Raw genomic sequence first — 13,641 nt, forward strand, 5'->3', positions numbered from 1 at the left:
GATAATCGTAGTGCCGACCTCGCAGAAATGTCACAAAGATTAAATAAATTTGTGTAAAGAGCTGGAATCATGTCTGGCGTATAATAATAAGCCCCAGATCGCGAGCTAGCTAATTATAATTTGTATTTGTAAATGAGTCGTTAATAACTGCAGAGAGATCTTTACCCATGCCTACTAGGCTGTTTCCTTAATCAGATCATTTATGTGTGACTTTGGAATTAATTCTATAACATTTGTATTGGATTTATTTGGTTAGTAGTAATTTCCAGTGCTCATACTTTAATAAACCTACACACATCTTGCCCTTTATCATCTTCTCTTTGGCCAAATAATAAATGCCCATGCCTTGCAAATACGTGGACACAGTTGAATAGAAATCATATATTCATTACAGACAAAACTTAATTCCACAGCCAGAGATGGGCAGGTTCTTGTGCTCTATGAGGGGGAGACTCACCGGAAGAGGAATTTAGCCATATTTATCCAAATAGAAAATGCAACTATCCTTCACCCAGCGATGCTCCTTGAAGGAGTTTCTCCCATGGAATGAATTTGATTATATATGCAAGTCACCGTGTATGAAGGTGTTCAGAGCAACATTGTCCGTGGGCCCAGTTAGCAGGATACAGCCCAAATTTCCATGAGCACAGGCAAAATTATAATACAGCCATACAGTGGATGACCACACAAACCTTTGTGGGTTTTTTTCCTTTTTAAAAGGTGTGGTTGACCCGTGCGTGTTGATGTGGATAATGGTTAAAGGTCAATTATTAAGTGAACCAAAAGCAAGTTGCAGAGCTCTCTGTGCAATCTAGTCCCCATTGGCCTTCAAAAAAGAAATTATGTGCGTGCCTATTGTCTCAAAGGATACAAAATAACTTTAATGGTGGTTGTCTGGTAAGTGAAGCAGGTGTGAGGAGAGAGGAGCTTTTATTACTTTAATAGCCTTCTGTTAGGCTTTTTACAACAAGCAAGGACTACATAAATAATAAAAATAGCTTTTAAGTTTATCTCCCACATTCTCACTTGTTCACTTTGATGTCCACGTTGTAAATATATACGATACATTAATTTAAACACGTAAAATCCTTTGGAATTTAAAAGTTCTATGAACATCTCCCTTCTTGTATTTTGCTTCTCTGTGGTGTCTCTGCACCTGTGTTCCCCACCCCTCGGCACCCACTTTTGGACATTTTTAAGCTCCTTTCCTGCCAGTCTCTAGAAAAATCTTGGACAACAAACGGGAAAAGTTCTTTATAAGGCAGTTTGTGAATGGCACAGAATCTGATCTCTCCAAATATGAGCCTGGAAGAATCGATCACCTTCATGGGTTTCTTTGTTATTCTCTGAGAGTCTGATTTCAGGATAAAATAGTTTATTCCATACAGTGGTCATTTCAGCAGCTGGCCTTGATTCTGTCCAAAAAGAAAAAAAAAAAAAAAAGCAAAGATAGATTTTCAGTCACAGAGTGGGTCTGTTCACTGATTCTGTCTATAACTTACCTCCCACTCTTATGCTTTCCTCTGATCAAATATTTCTCGAGAATGTTACCCATCTCTTAAGAACAGGGAATATTGTACTAGGGAACAACACGATTTATTACTGACATTTCACACTAGAAGGAAATGTTAAATTTAAATATTTAAGCTTTAAATATTTAAATTTTAAAATGTTAATTTTTAACCTCTTGCAGTATGATCATTTTCCTTATCTAAGTTAAATTCATGCTCGTAGAAAATGCAGAATATGCAAAATAATACAGAAAAGTAAAATTACCTTTACTCTAGTCCTAAATTCACAGGCAACAGTTCCTAACATTTTTGCTCTATTTTTATAGTCTTTTGCTGTGCTTGGTATGTTTTTTGTTTTGTTTTGTTTTTTTAGATTTTATTTATTTGAGAGAGAGAGACAGAGATAGAGAGAGAGCACAAGTGGGGAGGAGAGGGAGAAGCAGGCTCCCCGCAGAGCAGGGAGCCCGATGCGGGACTCGATCCCAGGACCCCGAGATCATGACCTGAGCTAAAGGCAAATGCTTAACCGACTGAGCCACCCAGGCACCCCGTGTGCTTGGTATGTTTTTACATCATTGTCTAACGTATTACCATATCCACAATTTGAAATGTTTCTTTTCCCTTCTTTAAAACTAACAAGACATTTCCCCATGTTATCATATACTGTTTATAAATATAAGTTACTTCCCATTACTTCCTTAGTGAACATTCAGGCTTCTTCCAGTTTTTTATAATTGAAAATAATACCGTATTTATCATCTTAACGCATAAAGCTCTTTCCGATATAGGATTATTTTCTTCAGATAGATTCCCAGAAATTGAATTACTGGGTCAAAGGTTATTAACATTTTAAGGCGCTTGCTACATGTTGCCAAATTGCTTTCCACAAAGGTTGGACCAGTTTGTACTCATCAGCAATACTGAGAGGCCACGTTTACTTCCCCTGCTCCAAAATTGGATATTATTTTGCTAAGTACCATACTAATTTAGATAAGCCGATTATCATTATTGCATTAGTAACTCTTAATGGCCTTAGTAGAGGAGTTTGTAAAAATCCATACATGGTCATATCTTTGTATAGTTTAAGTGATATGTAGTATATATAGTAAATAAAAGAATGGCAAGAAAAAAAAAATCAAGGATTATGAGTATCTTGATGACCAGGTATCAATACGCAAATAGAAAATTTATCAATCCCTTAATCCAACAGCAGAATAAGCACTGTAGAGACATAAAATCATTTGCAATTTCACCACTTTATTTAGCACCTAATGATTCTAGTCACCAACAAAAAGGGAAATTACTAAGAATCCAGACTTTTTGCCCCCATGTTGGGAATTTATCCCATGTGTCTTGATTAGCTTAATCAATATGAAATATTGCTTGTATATAAGTCATAGGACTGTAACTTCTAATTGGACAGTGATGTCCATGATGACCAAAAGCTGCCAGCACAGTTGGGTTTTGGTGATGACTCGGCTTGAAAATTGTCCAGCAGGGAGCCATTTCCAATTGATTATCTCTCATTGCTAATAGCCTCAAAGACAGTTTCTCCTCCTGTATTTAAATGCAACTCTTGATAGCTGAACAAAGCACTGATCAAGGAAAGGGTACAGGGGTGGGGGCCACAATAAAATAAATGTACAGCTTTGCCGGATTTTCAGTAACTCTGAGGGCAACTTAAAAATCGGAAATGTGCAGCAGTTGACAAAGCTCCTTACGTCAGAAAATGGATGGGAGCCTTCGGGGAGGAGGAGGGACTCTACCCTCAGCGAGTCCTTCAAGTCAGCATCTTTAAAAAGAAGGAAGGAAAAATACTTATCTAGTATCTCTTAGGGGCTACTCATGCAGTTATTTCTATAACTTCATTTAATTATTTGGGAAAAGAGTCAAGATCGCTGCAAAATAACTTAGTTTAAGAATAGCTGAAAATGCATTATATGAATAATCCATCAATGAAAAAGGACATAGGGGGGCATGAAGAGGGGCACCTGGGTGGCTCAGTCGTTAAGCGTCTGCCTTCGGCTCAGGTCATGATCCCAGGGTCCTGGGATTGAGCCCCGCATTGGGCTCCCTGCTTCGCGGGAAGCCTGCTTCTCCCTCTCCCACTCCCCCTGCTTGTGTTCCTGCTCTCGCTAACTCTCTCTCTCTCTGTCAAATAAATAAATAAAATCTATTTAAAAAAAAAGAGGGCATGAAGATTATATATGGTTTGTTGATGTCCTTTTTAAAATAGAGACTCCTGGCACCCAACATTACTGCTTTTATATCCTTGGAATGGGGTTCTTTGTAACCTCACTGAAAACTAAGAAAACAAAATCTTCAAGATTATGATCTAACCCGAAAATGCCCATAATAATGCCTTAGCTAACATGAAGATTGTACCACTCATAACAATGTTAAGTAGAAGACAAAAGTTGAAAAAAAAAAAGTTGACGCCTTCAGTTCAGCAATATTTATTAAGCACCTACTGTGTGCCCAGCACTTTGTGAGACAGACACACGAGAGAGAAAGAGACCTCAATATAGGATTTTATTCCTTTCAAGTAATTGTATTTTATTATAAAAGTACTATATAATTTGTAGAAGATTTAAATCTTACATATAATTTAAAAAGAAAAAGATGGGAACAATTCAATAAATGTAGCTGGGAAAATTGACTATTGAGTGGGGAAAAAAGTAAAGTTGGATTCCCTACTTTAGTTACAAAAGTAAATCCCCACTGATTAAATAACAAAGCCTGGGGGTGCCTGAGTGGCTCAGTCAGTTAAACATCTGACTCTTGGTTTCAACTCAGGTCATGATCTCAGGGTTGTGAGATCGAGGCCCCCACCCCCCGTCGGTCTCCGTCCTGAGTATGGAGCTTGCTTAAGATTCTCGCTCTCCTTCTTCCTCTGCCTCTCCCCTCTCCTAAAAAAATTAATTACATAACAAAGCCTAAAAAATATATTTAAAAGACACAAAATCCATCACAGCCATTGGACATCTCCAGATTTGAAATACCAAGTAGTAGTAATAAGGCACATAGCAAAGTTCAAAGACAAGCAGGATGCTGGGTGAAATATTTCCCACCAGGATTAAAATCAGTAAGAAAAAGACAACCCAATAGGGGAAAATGTGGCAAAGGCTGTGGACAGACGACCAACGGGAACAGACGTGTAGTCAGTCCTGTAGGCAAGAGGCTGGACGGAGCCTGACTCAGGAAAATGGAACGGTGAGACAGTTTATAACCATCAGACTGGCAAACCTTTTACAGTTGGTGATACCACGTGTTGACAAGGGCTAAAGTATATGAGATTTGAGGATCCAGTCCCCATAATCTACAAACTTGATACATTGCAGTCTCAAGGCTATGTCTGTAGGGTTTGTCCACTCTAAGGTTACCCTCTTCCCCTTTGTCCTTAATAAGTACCTTGTGGCGGGATTCTTTGATACCATCCAGTTTCTCTTCATCCCCCACCACCCCCCGCCACCAACCTGCCCCACACTTTAGCATCCATCGATGCTCTGTGTTGTTTGCCAAATGACAATTTTTCAAATTCTGTCATTACTTTCACATTTATTATATGGAATTTCTGTAAGGAAGCACTGTCTCCTTTCTCCCATTTACTTATTCAGTTGTTGACTTGAATCAGTTACTACTGTCATGACTTATTTGGTTGCTCATTTGGTCTAGATTTCGCCATTGGGAGGTCTTCATATTGGCTCCTGTGTCCTTTCAAAAGGCCCCCATCATTTTTTAAGCACTTCGTTCCTGGCCTCACAAGATGTTCCAGGCTCATCTTGTACATTTCCTGCCCCAGCTGTGGAATCAGACATTTCTCAAAGGAACGCAGGTTTCTTTTAGGAGAAGAGTATTTGAAATCAGTCTGGGCACTAGGTGTGCCTATTGCTACTGGGTGTCTCCAAACTGTATCATGCATCTTCCCTCCATCCCTCCCACCACCTACCCCGCCCCCCCCCCCCACTGCTATCTCCCTGGTAAGCCGTCACATTTCATCTGGATAAACCCCCTCTTTCTGGGTCCCTTACTTACAGCCTTGCCTTCCTCCCGTTTACCCTCCAGGGGGTAATAAGCATAATCTTTGAACATTATTTGGACCTTATCATTCCTTTGCATAAAACCTTGATGGGTGTCAAGGTTAGGTTGAGATAACAGAAATCACTACATATTTGAGCATGGGGAACTGAAGCCTTGCCCACGGCCAGCCACCAACAATATTGGCCTGCCACATTTTGGTGCAGGGTTGATGAACTTTTTTTGTAAAGGACCAGAAAGTCAGTATTTTTTATTTTGCAGACCATTCAGTCCTGCCATTATAGCACAAAAGCAGACATAAACACAGTACAAATAAATGAACATGGCTGTGTTCCAATAAAACTTTATTTACAAAACGGGTAATGAGCTGGATTTAGCCTGCATTAGCAGGTAGGTTCAAAACCTTATCCAAAGGCACTATGAACTCTTAGAAAGCTCTCAGTAGGTAGCACCACAGTTAATACAAAGTTCTCCAGGAAGCTGCCTCAACCTCCCCACCCCCCCCTCACCCCAACCCCATGCCTGCAGCTGCCTCCAGCTAGCCTGTCTTCCTCTGCAGGCCAGGTTGCTTACAATGCCTCCCACTGGCAGTCTCTAACCTGGAACCCACAGGGAAGAGGATTCTGGGAAATGTCCAAAGGGCAACAGACAATTTAGCCTAGTGGCTTCCAATATCCTGTGGGCTAAAATTCACTCCACAACCGTGGCTGCCTTCTCTTCCCCTTGCTCACTACACATTCCAGTATGTTCCTGTCAGTTCTTCAAATCTGCCAGCCTCTTATCTACCTCAGGACCTTTGCACATGCTGCCCCATTTGCTTGGAATGCTCTTTCCTCCCTTTGCCCAAGTCTAGCTCTTTCTATCTATTGGATCCCAGATTAAAGGGCACGCTCTTGGAGACGCCTTCCCCAATCCCTTTCTTTAAAGTCCCCTCCCCTTTTATTAGAATCTGTCTTCTCAAAGCTATAGGGCTATCTTTTTCCCTGTCACATCTTCAGGATTTAGAACTGTGCCTATCACACAAAGGTGCTCAAATACTTACTAAATGAATGTAGCACTTAGCACAATTGGCAAACATCTCACTTGCCTATTGACTGTTGATTGATTATTGATCTGCTTCCTATATCCATATACATGCTTTCAGGGAAGGGGTTAGGACTCTGTCATTTATTCCTTATACCTAACCCCTAAAATAGTGCCTAGAACATAGTAGGTATTCAGTAAACATTTGTTAAATGAATAAATGAATGAACCCCACACATTTATAAAACCTTATTATGGATAGTAAGTACTAGATAATCATAGGGATCAGGTAAAATTGCGTAGCAAATTTTTTTCTTTATTAAGTCTATTCAATTTAACATCTAGACTTTATTAAGTATATCCATTTAACGTCTAGACTCGTCATATTTCCACGTGGCAAGCCATCCAAGGAGGGGACCTCTGGATTTGGAGGGTCCCCTCTGAGTTTAAGGACGGCACACCCTGTCAGTTCTTTGCCTCACCTTAAGATGTCACTAAGTGACTTGGCTCGTGGCGTCTGCGGAGCTGGTGTGGGAAGTGCCGGGAGGTCAGAACAGGAAGGGAGGAAATGACCTGGTGTTACGAACAAATCTCCCACTTCCGCTAGTGCCTGGCAGACAAGGTGACAAGGTGCTGATGTGCTCCCCCAGCATTCGAGGACGTTCATTAGCACACCTGATATTCCAGAGCCCTGGAAACTTCTGTTTTCTTCTACAGCCAGAACCTTAATAAATCAGTCCAAACCCGATAAATCATGTCACGTTGTGATTGACTCCATGTTGTGAGTCCACTGGGATGGACTTAAATGTTCAGTAATATTTCTCTTCTCAAGAAGTAGTGGGGCAGCTGAGACATACAAGAAAGAAAGAACTCCAAGTAATAGAAAATCCTACAGGCAACGTGGTATTCTAGATCCCAAAACAAAAAAGGGGATATTAGTAGGAAAACTAGTAAGGTACAAATAAAATGTCTAGTTTAGTTAGTAGTGTTGTAGCAATGTTAATTTCTTGGTTTGTTAATTAGGAGAAGCTAGGTGAACCACACATACAACTCTCTCTACTATCTTTGCAATTTCCCATAAATCTAAAGGTAGTTTTAGAAGTGTGTAAGACAATTAAAATGTACAGACTTCCAGTTATAAGACACAAGAATGCAATGTACAGCATAGGGAACATAGTTAACAATGTAGGGGCGTCTGGGTGGCTCAGTCGGTTAAGCACCTGCCTTTGGCTCAGGGTTATGATCCCAGGGTCCTGGGATTGAGCCCCACGTGGGGCTCCCTGCTCAGCAGGGAGTCTGCTTCTCCCTCTGCCCCTCCCCCCCACACTGCTTATGATCTCTCTCTCTCAAATAAATATCTTAAAAAAATAAATAATATTGTAATAACCTTGTATGGCAACACATGGCAGCTAGATTTATCGTGGAGATGACCTCATAATGTATATAAGCATTGAATCACTATGTTGCACCCCTGAAATTAATATAATGCCAACTACACTTCAAAAGAAAAAAAGTGTGTAAGTGTTGGCTTGGATGGCATGGGTATATATTTTGTAGGACTCCCGAGGCAGCAGAGGAATTCCTGAAATCACATATACCTAGAATGATTCTCTTTCTCCCTTCCCCTCCCCTCACCAATTTATCAGCTGTGTGACCTTGGGCAAGTGACTTAACCTCTCAGAGCCTTCTTTTTCTTTTTCTTTTTCTTTTTTTGAGAGAGAGAGCCTGGGAAGGTGGGGGGTGTGGGTGGGCAGGAGGCAGAGGGAGAGAGAGAATCTTAAGCAGACTCCCTGCTGAGCACAGAGCTCTGGATGGACGCAGGGCTCTATCTCATGACCCTGGGACCATGACCTGAGCTGAAAACCAAGAGTCAGAGGCTTAACTGATTGAGTCACCCAGGCGCCCCAGTTTTCCTATATTTAAACAGTGTCCACGTCGTGGGGTTGTTGTGAGGGCTCCATGATGTATCTCATGTAACACATCTCCTAGCATGGTACCCGCGCATCGTAAATGCTCAATAAATGCTATCTTCCCTTTCTCTGTCATTTCAGAAAAAGGAGCAATCAGCTGTGCTTTTATATTTGGCAAATAAATAATGAGAAGTGAGATTTGTTTTAGGTCACTGAAGTTGGCTCACTTGAATTAGAAAAGCAGGAAGGGGGTATAACGATCTCATCTGAAAACCAAGAGAATCACTTTTGATCTGTTTTTAAATCTATGAAAGGTATTTTGCAGGCTATCAAAAGGAGGCATTTTTCGATTAAGACTAGTCTTAAAAATGTGTGGTTTTTTTCCTAAGATAAACTCAGAGATGAGCAGAACAACATTTTGTGGAGGTTATTCATGGCAGCACTGAATGTAAAGGCAAAAGATTGGAAACCAGTTCAATGCCCCCACATAGGGAGTCTGGCTAAGTAACTACAGTTCATCCATGCCATGGAATTCTCTGAAGACATTTAAAAATAGAGAGCAAGAATGTGTGTGTATCCTTATATATTGCTATGACATGGTCATATGCAAAGATACATAAGTAAAAAAAAATGGGGCACATAATTGCATACACTATGCAACCATTTACATATCAAAGGAGTATATATGAGTATTTATTCATGTGTTCATCCAATATCACTGGAAAGATACATAAGAACCTCGTAATAGCGGTTGCTACTTGACTGGCACCAAAGAGACCATTCAAGCAACAGCCATCCTGTTAAAATATTATTGCCAAAAAGCTTTAAGAATTTATGACGTACTTACTCTCCAACATGTTTTTAAACATTTTATTATGAAAAATTTCAAACATATACAAAGGAGTGAGGATCATAATGCTCCTCTCTTTACCCATGACCCAGCTTACACAATTAGCAACCTTCTGTCGTTCTGATTTATAATACCATCACCTTGTTTTCATCAATTGCATAAAAATAATCATTTCATCAATTACATTGAAACAATCATTGTAATAGTAACTCAGATCTGATCAAAGGAAGTTAAAAAAGTTTTTTAAATTTATGTATAAATTTTCTTGCTAAGAAGATTGACGGGATGATCAATACAAGACTTCTAAGCCAAAAAATAATTATTGCATGACTATAAAATCCCATAGGGAAATAGAATTGAAATACAAGTTTTAGGAGAAAAACTCCTTCAGTAATGACACAAAATCTCAACTTTTAAAGACAGCTTACTCGTATACTATTTAAATGGATGGACCATGGAGATCCAGGATACATGATATTCAGACTACTTTAAATATATTTAAATAAATCATGTAACAAATAATTACAATGCCCCAGAATCCTTTTAAGCTATTTAAATATGTGAAAACATTTTAGAGATCAACTTTACAACATTTATGGGAGTATATACTTTTTAAAAATTATTCTAGATGGTATAAGAGAAAAACGGTTTGAAGATCACTGCTCCAGAAGACCTGGTATTTATTTCCAAGTCTTAGGGAGCTGTTGGGTTGTTTGGCTAAAAGGTCCTGTGTGCCTGAGGTCTGGAGAGAGGAAAGGGAGCATGGAACCTGAGCCTGAGGTCTGATCAATGTGTCTCTTTCCCACTATCCCTTATGACTGAGCTGGATCATTCCAGGAATGCAAGGTTGGTTTAATATGTGAAGATCAACCAATTTAATTCACCCGTGACAACCCAGGGCCACAGATGTTCAAGTCCCCTTGGCCATTATACATATACAGGAGAAATAAACACTGCCAGCCACCAACCCTTCCTTCACTCGCCAAGTAACCTGTTGAAAGCAACCCATTTTTCCTTGGAGATTGTACTTTGTTCAATGCATGAGTGGAGGAGGGTGAGACCCATGTGTGCCCTAACTAACTGCCTTGAAAGGTTGGTGGCCACTCTGCTCCTTTCCCTGGCTGCATGCTTAGTCTTCACACCGTATCCTTCCAGTCACCTGCCTGCAGTTGCAATCCCTGTAGATCCCTGGGCCCCAGCCCAGAACTACTGAGCCAGTCTTTCTGGGAATCTGCATTCAAAACATGTCCCCTGTCCCAGGTGATTCTTAGGCAACCTAAAGCTTATGGAGCTTCTAACCCAACCTGTATTCTCACTCAGCACTCATGTGAAATAAGGTCTCTAGTTTATTTTCACACAGGGACCTACCCTTAACCCTGTCTTGGCCTTTGTCCTACCTGACTATTCCTTCTCTGACCCCTCTGAGGGCTCCACATCCTTCCTCTACTCCACCAAATACGCTCCCCAAATACATATGTCCTGTCTCTTCCAAGGTGTCCTCTTCAGATGTCAACCCTCCACCTTTCTGCAGCTAACTCCCGAACTCTCATCACTAACCGTGACCATTCGCCCACGAGCAACAACCAGCATGTATTGAGTACTTGCTGTGGAATGTGTGCTAGACCTTGACTTTGATTCACTCATTTATTGCCCAGACACCTTTGAGGTAGGTCGTCATTATCACCCCCTTACCAACAACGAAACAGAAGCTCAGAGGAAAAAGCAACTTTTTCAGCTTACAAGTACTAAAGCCGGGGTTTGGACTTGGGACAGTCTGACCTCTCAATCACCATGCTAGGCATCTCACGTGTGCTCCAAAATGCCTGAAACATAATTTGCTACCTTCCCCTTTCCTCTCTCGCTCCCCAACTCCCATGCCGGATGTCTTCTGTTTGCCCTTCCAGAGCCCCAGGATGTAACCCCATGTCCTGAATCTTCACACCTCCTGAAAATACTCTTCTCAGATCTCTGACTTCTCTTCCACACTCCAGGCTCACATTTGGCACCACTCTCCTATTACTGAAAATACGTTGGAAGTATAGTGAAGCTCTCTTTAGAAAAAGTTCTCTGAACTTAGTGTCAGAGCCAAAAACAGATGAACTCTTTGGGTTGTGGCGGCTTCTCTACTTAGAAGCAGGATATTGCTGGGTCCATGTTCTGCCGAGTCTAAGTGACAGAATACATTCGACCCCATGTGCCCATCACGTTCTTCCCTGACCTCATCCTGCCTCTCCTCTTCCTCCACACTTTTGACTCTGTCATTGCTTAAGTATTTATCCAAAATGAGGAATTAATGACCATCAGTGCTTCGAAAATAAGCACAAACCATAGCAAAGTACAGTAGACCAGAGGGCTGATCACGGTGGCTTCGGGAACAAATCCAGCTCAAAGATAGGCTTTCCCCACCCGCCTCCCCCCCACCCGCCCAAAATACACTTGTTTTTTTTATTTTGGATTACTTATCAATATCAGTTCTTTCACATGAAAGCCCCAAATTTGGCATTCTCTTGAGAAATCGGACAGCCTAGCAACCCCAGGTCCCCTTTCCCCCAGGTCAGTAACTGGAAGGGGCAGAATGTCGGCAGTTCTCTCGAGACAGGTCGTGGGCTTCCCAGGTGCCCACAGTCCACTTCCTGTCATCATCTGGATTCTGCCACCAAGTGTCAGCAGCCCTATGTCTTCCCGCTTGCATTGTATGTTGAACCCAGCCTTCGGTCTCCCGTTAGACTTGAGCAAGAGGGGCCCCTGCCCAGGGTGCCTCGCCGTGGTGGCTCTGACTATAAATTACACACGCAAAACATTTGTTAAACCTCGTGGGCCAATCTGCCCCCCAGCGTCGGTCCCCAGGTGGCACCACACACCTGCTCTGTGGCTAACACTCTTCAGACCTCAGGGAAGCACTTCTGCACATCTCTGGTCCCATGTCTGCAAAACAAAAGGCACTCGCTGCTGCAGGCTTGAAGACGCGTCCTTGCGCAGCCACCGACGTAAGACCCACCGACCCTGCCCCACGGTGCAGGGGGTCCTGAGCACCAGGAGCGACGAGGAAAGAAAAAAGAGAACTAACTAGGGCGTCTCCATAAACACCGCGGATACAGGGGAAGCCGGTCTCCCCAGCAGCACCAGGGCATCCCTCTCCAACTTCTCATGGTCTCCAGACTTCGTGCTATGGGCTTACCCAGGGCATGGGACTGGGTAAGGAGCATTCCACAATATTAAACAATTCATATCACTCTTTAGTTTGCTTAGATATTGGTCTTGATGACCATGCTTAGATTCTTTTTTTTTTTTTTTTAAAGATTTTATTTATTTATTTGACACAGAGAGAGAGCACAAGCAGGGGGAGCGGCAGGCAGAGTGAGGGGGAGAAGCAGGCTCCCCAAAGAGCAGGGAGCCCGACGTGGGGCTTGAGCCCAGGACCCTGGGATCATGACCTGAGCCGAAGGCAGACACTTAACCGACTGAGCCACCCAGGTGCCCCTTAGTTTCTTGATATTGGCATCTAGATGAAAAGTGAATGTTGGACTTGAAAGTAGTTTTATTTTTATAATGTATTTAGGGGGATTTAGCTAAAACTTTTATATATGTACATTTCAGTTTTGTTTAAATAATTTTGATGTGAAGCTTGATACCAATTATCATTTGTATTTTACCTTTCCGTCTTCAATAATTTTGGATATCTTAGGCAAAAAGTATTTTTAAATATTTAGGAGGTATTTATTTTTTAACATTTAATGTTTCAATGAACATCTGCTCAAATTTTTTATCCTTTAAATATAGTTGTATTTGATTTTTTTCATCTTTTAGATCATTATTGTCAATAGCAGGAGTCAACAAATGACAGGATTTTTTTTTTTTTTTTTAAGATTTTATTTGACAGAGAGAGACCAAGCACAAGCAGGGGAGCAGGCAGAGGGAGAGGGAGAAGCAGGCTCCTCACTGAGCAGGGAGCCCGATGCGGGGCTCGATCCCAGGACTCCGGGATCATGACCTGAGCCAAAGGCAGACGCTTAACCAACTAAGCCACCCAGGTGCCCCAAATGACAGGATTTTACTTCTAAAAGCCTAACGTCTCTATTTAGCTACATTCTGTCCATAACAGCTAAAAACAATATTTTAAAGATTTGCAAAACAAAACAATATATGATACCATTTGCAAGGACGTGGATGGAACTAGAGGGTATTATGCTAAGTGAAATAAGTTAATCAGAGAAAGACAATTATATGATTTCACTCATGTGTAGAATTTAAGAAACAAAACAGAGGAACATAGGGGAAGGGAGGGAAAAATAAAATAAGACAAAATCAG

Source organism: Phoca vitulina, unplaced genomic scaffold, assembly GCF_004348235.1.
Source record: "Phoca vitulina isolate PV1807 unplaced genomic scaffold, GSC_HSeal_1.0 scaffold50, whole genome shotgun sequence".
In the NCBI taxonomy this organism is placed as follows: domain Eukaryota; kingdom Metazoa; phylum Chordata; class Mammalia; order Carnivora; family Phocidae; genus Phoca; species Phoca vitulina.